Below are 15,287 nucleotides of genomic sequence, written 5' to 3' on the forward strand. Positions count from 1 at the left end.
GTCCTGCAGGTCACCAAGGGTAGCATGCCTAAACTCAACTCCATTATCCTTACTCACTTCAATTCCTCCTCACACACATTCAAATGGTCACTAATTGACCATTACAAGGTTAACATACCATTTCATAAGCAAAACTCCAATTTTTTCATAAACCCTAATTCCCAAGTGTCCATTTCATGCTTTTCATGTCATCTAACACATCCAACACACATAGTGTAACACCCTAGGCAAATCCCACATCGACAAAACACAGGAGAGATGCTGGGTTCATAAGATGGAGGTTCCTAACCCCTATTGACGCGTTTTAAAACCGTGAGGGCTTCAGCCCAGAGCGGACAATATCACTAGTGGGCCGGGCCATTACATTTGTGGTATCAGAGCCGCTCCGCGTGCAACCTTGAACGATGGTGGAGCAAACCTCAGCGAGGACGCTGAGTCCCATAAGGGGGGTGGATTGTAACACCCTAGGCAAATCCCACATCGAAAAAACACGGGAGAGATGCTGGGTTCATAAGATGGAGGTTCCTAACCCCTATTGACGCGTTTTAAAACCGTGAGGGCTTCAGCCCAGAGCGGACAATATCACTAGTAGGCCGGGCTAACAGCCCAATCCTTCTCCAGTTAGTATTGTCCGCTTTGGCCCATGGGCCTCACGGATTTGTCCCTTGGGAGGTTTCATTCCCAAAAGCGCGCTAACCAGGTGAGGAAGGCTCCCACATATATGGCCCAAATCTTTTCTTCCCGTTTCCGATGTGGGACACGAAGTTTCCACCCCAGTGCGTAGCTGGTTGAATAAGCCCATCCCAACCCCATCCCTGGGTCATGATAAGCCCACCAGCTTCCGCCTGGTGCGTCCTCGCACCACACATCGTACTAGAGGGAGTCCAGCTCTGATACCACAAATGTAATGGCCCGGCCCACTAGTGATATTGTCCGCTCTGGGCTGAAGCCCTGACACGTTTTAAAACCGTGAGGGCTCCAGAGCGGACAATATCACTAGTGGGCCGGGCCATTACATTTGTGGTATCAGAGCCGCTCCGCGTGCAACCTTGAGCGATGGTGGGGCAAACCTCAGCAAGGACGCTGAGTCCCATAAGGGGGGTGGATTGTAATACCCTAGGCAAATCCCACATCGACAAAACACGGGAGAGATGCTGGGTTCATAAGATGGAGGTTCCTAACCCCTAGTGACGCATTTTAAAACCGTGAGGGCTTCAGCCCAGAGCGGACAATATCACTAGTGGGCCGGGCCATTACACATAGTTCAACATCTAACTTAAGTTATCTCATCACAAACCACTTCTAAACAATTCAAGTCATATACAAATCAAAAAATCTCATCCTTCTCCCATGGCTGCAAATTTTCATACACACTTAAATATAATTATTTTGTTCAATTTTTCAACAAATAAATATAATTATTTTGTTCAATTTTTCAACAAACTCTCATTTAATTTGTCTTTCTAACAAGGATTAAAAAGATAAGGAAGTGAGTATAGGCACTAACCTTGTTGGAGCTACTCCCAAGCTTGCCAAAACATTTCTTTTTCCTCTTCAAATTGCTATCCAATGCTTACTCTAGTGGTAAGGACAATTTTTCATGAAGAGAAGTTAGGGTTTGGAGGTGATTTGATGGGTTGTCTCAAGCTTGCCTTAAGCTTCCATGGAGGAATGGGTTAGGGAGAGTGAGTGACGCCTAGTTTGGGTGAAGAAGAAACAGATTGCTTTTTGATTTTTTTTGTATCATTTATCCTCTTTTATTGTTTAATTTAAGTGGTGCTTAATTGTGTTTGGTGGATAGGTTTTTAATGACATCATATGATGTCATAATTAGGTATTTTCTTTTATTTTCTTTTCTTCTTTTCTCTGCTCATTTTCAATTTAATTTTTAGCAATATTTATTGATATTTTAGATCATAATAATTATTTACTTAACTGGACAAGTCGGCCAAAAATCATCTCTGAAGACTAAATGGTCAAAATACCCTCCATTTAGCTTAACAGATTAAAATTGTCTGTACCGATTGAAAATTTTTTCTAAACCTTTTCTTGGCATTCTAATGCCGTAGAACCCTCAATGACTCTTTTCTGGAGTCCCAAAAATTATTTTATGAATTTTCTCCAAGGTCTAGGGCTCCTAGTTGCGAGAACCGCAACTTCTCACTGGGTTACCCATCGCTAGGGCACCGGCTCATTTAACTTAGTTGTATTTTTTTAAAAAAAAATTTCCTAAATTTTTCTTATTAATATTTGAGTTAATTATGGTTTCTCACTTTAGTTTAAATATTTTTTCAGACGTTCTAGCTATCCGGACCGACACCGATCACCGGAGAATGTACGGAATGGATATAGTGAGGGTGTTACAAAGTGGGTACAACACATAGCATGCATTAAGAATACAAGAGATTGAATCAAAGAACAAAATCTCAATTTATTAAAATAGAATCGATTAAAATCCATAACTGAACTGAAAGTACTACATCCCTAACCCTAGAATAAAGAAAACTACTCACACATAGTGAGCTTTACAATCAAGTTTGAATAAAAATAAAAAGAAGATATAAGAAGAAATAAGAATTAAAAAAAAAAAAAACCCATAATGAGAATGAGAGCTTTGGACTTTTGGAACTTTAGCTGAAATCTCCTCTAGCAATCTTGTCAAACCGATCTCTTCCTTGGTCTTTACAAAAGTAAAGTGCTTGCTTGAATGTAAAAAATCGATCATTCCTTCAATCTTGACTTACTATATTTATATAGATAGTAAAAGCCCCTGTTTCAGAGTCCTAATAGCCTTGGAAGTCCTCCCGAAATAAGTGAGAAGAAAGAAAAGTTGAATTGGAATTCCTGTCTAGAGTCACTATACAACTCGTGTAGTTTCCCTACTTTGCATGGGTCTTGGCCATGTAATGGTTTGTTGCTCTTATTCCTTGAATTTCCTTTGTACAAAAGGTTATACGGGTTCTCTGGATTACATGGGTCTAAATACACAGGCTGTGCACTCTGTAATCTGCAGTACCATGTTGCATGGGTCATGTAGCATAATTACATGCCTGGTGCAATTCTTCTTACTTCCATATCTTAACTTTTGGCCTTCGAATCTCTTCCAGACTCGTCCTTGGTTCTTGAGATTCATCAATATACTTGATATAATAAAAAAAAATCAAAGGATTAGATTGGATTAACATGCTTTCCAAAATATAACAAAAATTGTTTAAAAGTATATAATAAACTAGCTAAACAGGAATGAAATTGAAGCAATTACTATCCTTAAATGCCTATCTAATGCAAATGCATCAATGCACACAATAATTTGCTCAGTGTAACACCCTCATTGTAGCCATTCCATACATTTTACTGTTTCGGTGACCGGTGTCGGTCCGGATAACTAGAACATCTGGAATAATATTTAAACTAGAGTAAGGAGTCATAAATAAATCAAATAATGCCAAGAAAAATTAAGGAAATATTTTAAAAATAAAATACAATCAAGTTAAATGAGCCAGTGCCCTAGCGATGGGTAACCTAACCGAAAATTACTATCTTCACAGCTAGAAGCCCTAAGGTCAGGGGAGAATTCATGAAATAATTTTTGGGACTCCAGAGAAGAGTCAATGAGGTTTCGATGGCATTAGAATGCCAAGAAAATGCTTAGAAAATTTTTTAGATCGGTACAGACGATTTTGGCTCAATAAGCCAAACGGAGGGCATTTTGGTCATTTCATCTTCAGAGATGATTTTTGGCCAAGATGTCCAGTTAAATAAATAATTATTATGACATAAAATATAAATTAATGTTGTTGTGAAAATAATTAAAAATGATTAAAAGAAGAGAAAAGAAATTGAAATTAAATTAGATTTATGACTTAAAGGTGATGTCATAAATGAATAAATTGAAATTTGCAACCAATGGAAATTTGCCAAGCAAGTTAAAAGATGATAAATACCACTAAATTGAGACAAAATGGGAAAAAGAATTCTGCTCATCCTCTTCTTTCTTCCAGCCGAAACCCACTTATCACTCTCTTCCACCATTAAAAATTCACCCAAGGTTCATATCACCTACCAAACCACCTCAAAACCCCATCTTCCCTTCACAAAAATTTGTCATCACCACTAGAGTAAGATTTAGGCAACAAAAAGAAGTGAAAACAAAGGAGTTTGTCAAGCTTGGGTTGGCACACAACAAGGTTAATGTCAATTAACCCTTTAAAATTTTATGTATGCATCATTGGGAGTGTAAATTAAGTGTGAAGCTGAGAGAAATTAAACAAATTGTGCATGATTGATGTCCTTCAATTTTTGGGAGCCATGTGACGGGTAGAGTTTTAGTTGTTTCCTTTGAATAAATGTGGTATTTAGGCTGCCCTTGATATGAATTTCAAGGTTATAACTTGATTTATGAGTAGAAATGCAAGAATTCAAAATTTGGAAACTTAGGGTTTTGAGTTACTTAGAGTTGGAAATTATTAGCCAAAGTTGAACTACTAAATACGACAGAATGGGATTCTGCCCAGAAATTTTGGGCAGATACCAATCCGGCTAGCCTTATTCAAATTGGCATATCTTGAGCTAGAAAACTCCAAATGGAGTGATTCAAAAAGAAAATTAAAGAAGACACATAAAGGAACAACTTTCATGAAGAGAATTTTGTCAAATTCCTACTGTACAAATTACCAATGGAACAGTAAACTTAATGCTTGAAATCTAAGAATTTTAAAATAACCAACACTAAGCTTTATAATGGTATTGGCAACCAATGCCAACAATTTTAGAATGCAAGATGTGGTATGTTGGGGATAGTAGAACCAATATACCTATTGTCTATGAAAAAGTCAACATTTTAATTGACTAATTGAATGAATAGGAACTATTAAATTTCAATTTCAAAGAATTGCATAATTAAAAAATTTTAATGCCCTAGTAGGCCTAGTGTGATTTGTTTGGATATGTTGGCATGCCAATAGGGTTCTGTTAATAGTACTGCATATGGCATCATATCATTCTGTGATTCATGGCTTAAATGGCCATTTTGTGACTTTATAGCTTTTAGCCATTCTAACCTTATTGTGATACTTGGCTATGTGCCTAATATTTATTATAGCTTATTAGCTATTTTGTTGCACATCGGGAGACACATTGTGACCGATGGTGTGACGGCCCAAGGTACTTAGAACCTAGTGCTAGTTTACCCGTTATCCAGTCCAGTCAACTGGTATAGGTTACTTGGGCAACCAAAAATGAATATTGATAAATGTTAATCACTTATTGATATAAAATAAATAATACTACAAATAACTATAAAAAATTTGTCTGTATAAGAAATCAACATATATACTACATGTTTATTTCTTTTTAGTTCTTTTTATTTTATTATTGGCACCACTAACCAGTATTGCTTAGCGAGTTGCTTTTGCCACACGTAGGTACTGGAGATACAGAGCGTGATTCCAGTAGACCCCAGTCCACGTGAGGATCAGATCTGTGAGTGTCCTGTGTCACCTCACAGCTACAGTGCATTTGGTAGGACACTAGGTTACATTTTGTATTTTGTAATTTTTGTAAACTTTATAATTAAACTTTTATTTTATTATGTCTATTTAAAAATTATGTAATTGATTTTGTATTAATGTGATTATCTTTAAATTTGTGTTTATAGATAAAATTTGAGTATTTATTCATAATCTGAGTATGATTTTGATATGAAATGAATAAATGACAAATTGAGGAATTATTGAGAATTTGATCAGAAATTTATTAAGAAATGATAATTATTTGGAGTTGTGGGTTGAGAAAATTATTGGAAGTGTTTTCTACAGGTTCCGAAGAACTGTTTTCTCCATTTTTAGTCGGCACTCTCACGGATTTTCTGTAAAATCTTCGGAACCTCAAATTAATTTAAATTTTCAATAAATGATATAAATGATACCAATTTCATAATTTCACTTAGTGACCATAAATAAATAAATTAAGAAATGAGAAATATCAATGAGATAAGATAAAGGAAGTGCTCTGGCCCACTGTGTGACATGTTTTGTTCGGCTACACTGCAGATGTGTCACACCTTACCCCTCTGTAAGGCATAACATGATCCCGTAGAATACCTAATGAACTACCGAACTTTATCTACCGATAACTCATTAAGTACCCTACAAGAAATTTTAAAACAATTATCTTACTTTTGTTAAGCGGTGAGCGTTTTCTAATAGGTGTTTAAAACATTTAATTGAAATTAAAAACTAGTTAAAACTTTTGGCCTATTTTATTTTTCCGCAAATTTTATAAAAATTTTGACAGAGTTCCCTTTATATTTTGAGAAAACAATTCTTCAAATACCTGTAAAAAGCACTTCTAAAAATTTTTCTCAACCACTACTTCAAATTCTCAATCAATCTCAAATCTCAAGATTTCACAATCAACATTTCTCAATTTCCAAAATTCAATAATCCTCAAAATACTAGCAATTCATCTCATTCAAATTGAATAAAATAGTTCCACTCATATTTCATTAGAGACAAAACAATTTATATATACATCATTACAAAATTTACATCAAAGGAAATTCAAACTAAATTTTTATTACAAACTTCATACAAACTTTGTACAAGCTGCTCAAGACCCAATTTACATGTCCATACATTTATGTGCAATACATACATCAAAAGAAATATTTACAGTTAGGGTATAAATTATACCCGATGACTTTAAGCTGATAGCTCCTCACACCTCAGCAGCTCAGTCTGCTACTCCTCTAGTGTCTAAATCTGTGGCAGCAATAAAAGCTATCGCTGAGTACTAGGACTCAGTAGTGCACAACATACTAGAATAATCTTTATGCAGAACTTAAATCACATTTATTCAAAAATTTGACTGAACATAAGAATTAAATACAAATCATGCATTATGAGATTTTAATCCCAAACAATTTCATTTTGAAGTATCAAATCACATTTCATAAAACCCATAGTTAGATCATGCCATTCGAAACAAATAGAATCTCAATAGCTAGAGGCTAAAGAGAAATCACATCACAAGGCTAGCTAGCTAGCTCAAATATATGGATATCCATTCACATCCTCTTCTACTGGCACATCTCAACACTTCTCCAGAGAAGGAATCAAAATTCGAAACTAATTACCCTCACTAGTCGTGCTAGTGAGGTGCTCAAATATATGGTCATGACACTATAGTTTCAAAACTTATCTTAACAACTTGCTAAACATTGTCATTTCAAATATACACAGTAACTTTCACAATTTAAATCAAAACATCATAAATAGGGTCACAATACTTTCAACAATTCAAAGCAAAAGTAAAATGCATATTTCATTCACTTAATCAATAAATTTTAAAGTATAGTGATGTTGTGCACAAACCTCAAGCGAGTCGCCTCTTAGCCTTGACTCGGTTCCTCGGGTTCTTTCCTAGTATTCTTTTCAACTGAAACACACAATTTTACAGTGTTTTAGTACCATAACTTAGCATAAATCTAAAAATAAATTTAACTTCACTTTTACCTAGCTCTAACGTGCTAAATTCGACGTTCTTGAAATTTTATGTTTCGGGGTACTATTCACTACACTATTCAAGTCAAATTATTGACTTTCTAAGGCTTAATAGGTATGGGAATTCCAACTTCACCCACATACCACATTTTGGTCACTAAATTTGTTGGTTTTGGTTGTTTATTCAAATTCTAGGTCTTTTAAGCAAAATTGAAAATTTTTAGTTTTGGTGCCTTAGGTTGCACTGTTCCATTGGTCATTTTACTGTTGAAATTTGACAAAACTTTCTTCATAGAAAATGTTCCCTATTGTCTTAAGTTTATTCTCCTTTTTGAATCACCCCAATTGGAGTTTTTTAGCTCAAGTTATGTCCAAAATATGGTTACTATTCATGTTGCAGATTTTAGTTCTAGTAGATTTATTGATCCAAATTCGTTCAGCAATTTGATCAAGTTAAGTCCATAATTTGATCTAATTTTCTTCATATGAAATGTTCTACTATGTCTTAGGTTTCCATCGGTTCAAGAATCGCTTAAATCAAAGTTTTCTAGAGAGAGTTATAGCCATTGAAACTTTACTGTTCATATGGTAAATCTGTGATCCTATGATTGGTGATCCAACTTTGTTCTGTAATTTGATTGGGTTAATGGCATAATTTGGTTGGTGTTCTTCATGAAAGTTTTAGGTCTATATACCATCTAACCACTGGTAAAATTTTAGGTCATTTTGACCTGCCTAGCTCAAGTTATAACCAAATGAACAAACACTGTTCATTTGGTCAGTTTATACAGGGCAGCCTGCGATTTTCCAACTTTGGTCAATTTGTTCACTAGGTTTTGGTAGCTTTTTGGGCATGCTTCCTAAATGAAAATTGTGTCATATAGTGTTTATTTTCATTCCCAATTGGTCTCATACCAATTGGACTTGTAAAATTTCATTTTTGGTCCCTTAAAGTGACCTAGCAGCATGACCACACTCAACCTGAATTTGGTTTGGGTTCAAACACTTCTAACACACCTCAATTGGTCACAAATGACCATTATTCAACTCAAATAAGGTTAACTACATCATATGGCTCATTCACAAATTTTTCTCCCCAAACCCTAGGTGCCAAGAACCCTAAATTTTCAACTTCTCAATTCTAAGTAATTCAAGGCAACCTCAACCTATATATCATATAAACATCACTAATCAAGCTAGAAGGCATGTTTAATTAAATCAAAACATATCAATTCCATAAACTTCCATGGCTGCCAAAAATTCATTATTTTCATACAAGCATCAATTCTTCCATTTCATATGAAATTTCAACTCAACTTCACTTAATTAAACTAAAGAAAAAGATTAAATTAACTTACCTCTCTTGGGAGATTTCCTAGCTAACCCACTCTTCACTTTCTTCCTTCCTATTCTTCTTTAATCTTCTTTTCTAGGGTAACTTAGAAGCTTTTTAAGATTTAGGGTTGAAATTTGTGGGGGAAGAACTAAATTTTTCAAGCTTTAAAAGCCTATTAATGGAGGAAAGTGAGGGTGAGGGAAAGAGAGAGGTGAGTGACGGGTTGAGAGATAAGTTTTCTCCTTTTTTTTTTCTTTTTTTTTATGCTTCTTTTATCTCTTATGAAAGACCAAAAACCAATTTAATTAAATATATTAATTATTATTTTTATGGCATCATGCATGATGTCATCACCTTTTTAACTTTTTCATTTTCCTTTTTTTTCTATTTATTTTTCTATTAGTTCTTTAATTTAATTCTCGATTTCGAAATTTTTTTTTTCTCCGATTTTATTTGACAGTTAAGTCAGGGGTCAGCTCTCGGGGTCAATTGACCAAATTGCCTCTCGCCGGTTCATCCCGGTTTGCAAATAATTCAATATTTCTTCCAGCTCCCTGACCTAATTATTTGACTGACTTAATGGTTCTTTTTCGTGATTTTCTCTTTTCCACTGTGTTCATAAGGGTCCTAAGGACCGTCACATTTCTGATTGAAATTTGAGTTTAAAATGACTTCGAAGTCCTTCCCGAGAAGGTCACCCATCGCTGTGACTCTCGGCTCGTTTAACTTCTTATGTTCTGTTTTTCTTATTTATACTTAACTAATTGGAAATTACTAATTATTTGTCTGTATGGCTTGTCTAGTTGTCTTAAGTGTGGTCCTCATCCCTTTAATTGTCTGGACTGACACCGGTCATTGGAATAGTGAAATATACCAGGCTATGCAAATAGGGGTGTTACAATTCTCCCCCCCTTAAATACATTTCGTCTCAAAATTTTACCTGGTACTAATCTCTGAACAGCTGTGGGTGTTGGCTCCTCATGTCCTCCTCTCGTTTCCAAGTAGCCTTCTGGCCCGAATGATGGTTCCACAGCACTTTTACCAATGGTATCTGCTTGTTCCATAGCTGCTTCACCTCATATGCCAGAATCTCTATGGGTTCTTCCTCATTTGTGAGGTCTGGATTCACTTCAATTTCTTCTACTGGTAGTACATGAGATGGGTCTGATCGACACCTCCTCAACATAGACACATGGAAGACACTATGTATCTTCTCCAACTCTAGAGATAGTGCCAAACGATATGCCAAAGGACCCACCCTTTCCAGAACCTCATATAGCCCTATAAAACGAGGACTCAGTTTCCCCTTTCTGCCGAATTTCATAATTCTCTTCCATGGAGAAACCTTGAGGAAAACTTTCTCACCCACTGTATACTCAATATCTCTTCTCTTTAAATTAATTTAGGACTTCTGACGGTCTAATGTAGTCTTAAGTCGATCTCTGATCACCCTGATCTTTTCCTCAGTTTGTTGAACAATTTCGGGGCCAATCATCTTTCTTTCACCCACGTCATCCCAACACAACGGGGTTCTACATTTTCTACCATACAAAGCTTCATATGGAGGCATCCCAATACTGGATTGGTAGCTATTATTGTAAGCAAACTCAATCAATGGCAAGTGTGTGTCCCAACTGCCCTCAAACTCAATAACACAAGCCCGTAGCATGTCCTCCAAGATCTGAATTACCCTCTCAGACTGGCCATCTATCTGTGGGTGGAATGCAGTACTGAAGTTCAATCTAGTTCCTAGGGCTCTCTAAAGACTACCCCAGAATCTAGAAGTGAACCTAGGATCTCTGTCTGATACGATGGATACTGGCACCCCATGCAGTCTCATAATCTCATCAATGTACAACTTGGCCAATCTTTCTAAACTGTAGTCCATCCAGACTGGCAGAAAATGAGCAGACTTGGTCAGTCTGTCAACAATGACCCATACTGCATTATGGCTCTTCTGTGTCCTCGGAAGTCCCATCACAAAATCCATTGTTATTCTCTCACATTTCCATTCTGGTACTGGTAGTGGATGTAACAACCCGGCGGGTACTTGATGCTCTGCCTTCACTTGCTGACAAGTTAGGCATTTGGAAACAAACTCTGCCACATCTCTTTTCATACCCATCCACCAGTAATGCTCCTTTAACCCTCTATAAATTTTTGTACCACCAGGGTGCATAGCAAAAGGAGACTCATGTGCTTCTTTCAAAATGATCTGCCTCAAATCAACATCATTAAGAACACACATTCTGCCCTGGTGTAGCAGTAGACCATCATTTCTGATTGAGAATTCTGGTTTCTTGCCTTGCCGGACTTCTTCCAACAGCTTCTGATATCTTTCATCATTCTGAGCAGCCATACTGATCTGATCAATCAACACTGGCTGTACATGCCATGCAACTGCTGTCTGCTTATCATCATTAATCTCTAAGCTGGCATGAAATGATCTTAACTCATGTACCAAAGATAAAGGAGTAACCCGTAGACTTGCCATGGTCTTGCGACTTAAGGCATCAGCTACAACATTAGCTTTCCCTGGTTGATAGTCTATCAGACAATCATAGTCTTTTATCAACTCTAATCATCTCCTCTGTCTCAAATTCAGCTCTTTCTGGGTGCCCAAATACTTCAAACTCTTATGATCTGTGTAGATGTAACACTTTTCTCCATACAAATAATGTCTCCAGATCTTAAGAGCAAACACAATAGCTGCAAGCTCCAAATCATGTGTTGGATAATTCCTCTCATGCGGTTTCAGCTGGCATGATGCATAGGCAATGACATTTCGATCTTGCATCAATACATAGCCTAACCCATTGTGAGAAGCATCACTGTAAACTGTATATTCTTTACCCAGGGTAGGTAAAGTTAGGACTGGAGCTTCAGTCAAACATTTCTTCAATTCATCAAAACTCTGTTGGCATTTATCCGTCCACTAAAATTTCACATCTTTTCGAAGCAGCTTGGTCAATGGAGATGCCAACATGGAGAACTTAAATCACATTTATTCAAAAATTTGACTGAACATAAGAATTAAATACAAATCATGCATTATGAGATTTTAATCCCAAACAATTTCATTTTGAAGTACCAAATCACATTTCATAAAACCCACAGTTAGATCATGCCATTCGAAACAAATAGAATCTCAATAGCCAGAGGCTAAAGAGAAATCACATCACAAGGCTAGCTAGCTCAAATATATGGATATCCATTCACATCCTCTTCTACTAGCACACCTCAACACTTCTCCAAAGAAGAAATCAAAATTCGAAACTAATTACCCTCACTAGTCGTGCTAGTGAGGTGTTCAAATATATGGTCACGACACTGTGATTTCAAAACTTATCATAACAATTTTCTAAACATTGTCATTTCAAATATACATAGTAACTTTCACAATTTAAATCAAAACATCATAAATAGGGTCACAATACTTTCAACAATTCAAAGCAAAAGTAAAATGCATATTTCATTCACTTAATCAAAAATTTGACTGAACATAAGAATTAAATACAAATCATGCATTATGAGATTTTAATCCCAAACAATTTCATTTTGAAGTACCAAATCACATTTCATAAAACCCACAGTTAGATCATGCCATTCGAAACAAATAGAATCTCAATAGCCAGAGGCTAAAGAGAAATCACATCACAAGGCTAGCTAGCTCAAATATATGGATATCCATTCATATCCTCTTCTACTAGCACACCTCAACACTTCTCCAAAGAAGAAATCAAAATTCGAAACTAATTACCCTCACTAGTCGTGCTAGTGAGGTGTTCAAATATATGGTCACGACACTGTGATTTCAAAACTTATCATAACAATTTTCTAAACATTGTCATTTCAAATATACATAGTAACTTTCACAATTTAAAACAAAACATCATAAATAGGGTCACAATACTTTCAACAATTCAAAGCAAAAGTAAAATGCATATTTCATTCACTTAATCAATAAATTTTAAAGCATAGTGATGTTGTGCACAAACCTCAAGCGAGTCACCTCTTGGCCTTGACTCAGTTCCTCGGGTTCTTTCCTGGTATTCTTTTCAACTGAAACACACAATTTTACAGTGTTTCAGTATCATAACTTAGCATAAATCTAAAAATAAATTTAACTTCACTTTTACCTAGCTCCAACGTGCTAAATTCGACGTTTTTGAAATTTTGTATTTCGAGATACTATTCACTACACTATTCAAGTCAAATTGTTGACTTTCTAAGGCTTAATAGGTATGGGAATTCTAACTTCACCCACATACCACATTTTGGTCACTAAATTTGTTGGTTTTGGTTGTTTATTCAAATTCTAGGTCTTTTAATCAAAATTGAAAATTTTCAGTTTTGGTGCCTTAGGTTGCACTGTTCTATTGGTCATTTTACTGTTGGAATTTGACAAAACTTTCTTCATAGAAAATGTTCCCCATTGTCTTAAGTTTATTCTCCTTTTTGAATCACGCCAATTGGAGTTTTGTAGCTCAAGTTATGTTCAAAATACAGTTACTGTTCATGCTACAGATTTTAGTTCTAGCAGATTTATTGATCCAACTTCGTTTAGCAATTTGACCAAGTTAAGTCCATAATTTGATCTAATTTTCTCCATATGAAATGTTCTACTATGTCTTAGGTTTCCATCACTTCAAGAATCTCTTAAATCGGAGTTTTCTAGAGAGAGTTATAGCCATTGAAACTTTACTGTTCATATGGTAAATCTGCAATCCTGCAGATTCAGTGATCCAACTTTGTTCAGTAATTTGATTGGGTTAATGGCATAATTTGGGCTGCTATTCTTCATGAAAGTTTTAGGTATATATCCCATCTAACCACTGGTAAAATTTCAGGTCATTTTGACCTGCCTAGCTCAAGTTATGACTAAATGAATAAACACTGTTCATTTGGTCGGTTTATACAGGGCAGCCTGCAATTTTCCAACTTTGGTCAATTTGTTCACTAGGTTTTGGTCACTTTTTGGGCATGCTTCCTAAATGAAAATTGTGTCATTTAGTGTCTATTTTCATTCTCAATTGGTCTCATACCAATTGGACTTGTAAAATTTCATTTTTGGTCCCTCAAAAGGACCTTGGTCATGCTGCCAGCAGCATGACCACACTCAACCTGAATTTGGTTTGGGTTCAAACACTTCTAACACACCTCAATTGGTCACAAATGACCATTATTCAACTCAAATAAGGTTAACTACATCATATGGCTCATTCATAAATTTTTCTCCCCAAACCCTAGGTGCCAAGAACCCTAAATTTTCAACTTCTCAATTCTAAGCAATTCAAGGCAACCTCAACCTATACATCATATAAGCATCACTAATCAAGCAAGAAGGCATTTTTAATTAAATAAAAACACATTAATTCCATAAACTTCCATGGCTGCCAAAAATTCATTATTTCCATACAAGCATCAATTCTTCCATTTCATATGAAATTTCAACTCAACTTCACTTAATTAAACTAAAGAAAAAGATTAAATTAACTTACCTCTCTTGTGAGATTTCCTAGCTAACCCACTCTTCACTTTCTTCCTTCCTATTCTTCTTCAATCTTCTTTTCTAGGGTAACTTAGAAGCTTTTTAAGATTTAGGGTTGAAATTTGTAGGGGAAGAACTAAATTTTTCAAGCTTTAAAAGCTTGTTAATGGAGGAAAGTGAGGGTGAGGGAAAGAGAGAGGTGAGTGACGGGTTGAGAGATAAGTTTTCTCCTTTTTTTTTTTCTTTTTTTTTTTTTTGCTTCTTTTATGTCTTATGAAAGTCCAAAAATAAATTTAATTAAATATATTAATTATTATTTTTATGGCATCATGCATGATGTCATGCATGATGTCATCACCTTTTTAACTTTTTCATTTTCCCTTTTTTTCTATTTATTTTTCTATTAGTTTTTTAATTTAATTCTCAATTCCGAAATTTTCTTTTCTCTGATTTTATTTGACAGTTAGGTCTGGAGTCAGCTCTCGGGGTCAATTGACCAAATTGCCCCTCGTCGATTCATCCTAGTTTGCAAATAATTTAATATTTCTTTCGGCTCCCTGACCTAATTATTTGACTGACTTATTAGTTCTTTTTCGTGATTTTCTTTTTTCCACTGTGTTCATAAGGGTCCTAAGGACCGCAGCGTCACATTTTACGGTTCGAAATTTGAGTTTAAAATGACTTCGCAGTCCTTCCCAAGAAGGTCACCCATCGCTGTGACTCTCGGCTCGTTTAACTTCTTATGTTCTGTTTTTCTTATTTATACTTAACTAATTGGCAATTACTAATTATTTGTCTTTATGGCTTATCTAGTTGTCTTAAGTGTGGTTCTAATCCCCTTAATTGTTCGGATCGACACCGGTCATCGGAACAGTGAAATATACCAGGCTATGCAAATGGGGGTGTTACAAGATGGGTAAGGGGTGTCACATTTAGTGGTACCAGAACACGGTTTAGT

The sequence above is a fragment of the Hevea brasiliensis genome, chromosome 9, assembly GCF_030052815.1.
Source record: "Hevea brasiliensis isolate MT/VB/25A 57/8 chromosome 9, ASM3005281v1, whole genome shotgun sequence".
Taxonomy (NCBI): Eukaryota; Viridiplantae; Streptophyta; class Magnoliopsida; order Malpighiales; family Euphorbiaceae; genus Hevea; species Hevea brasiliensis.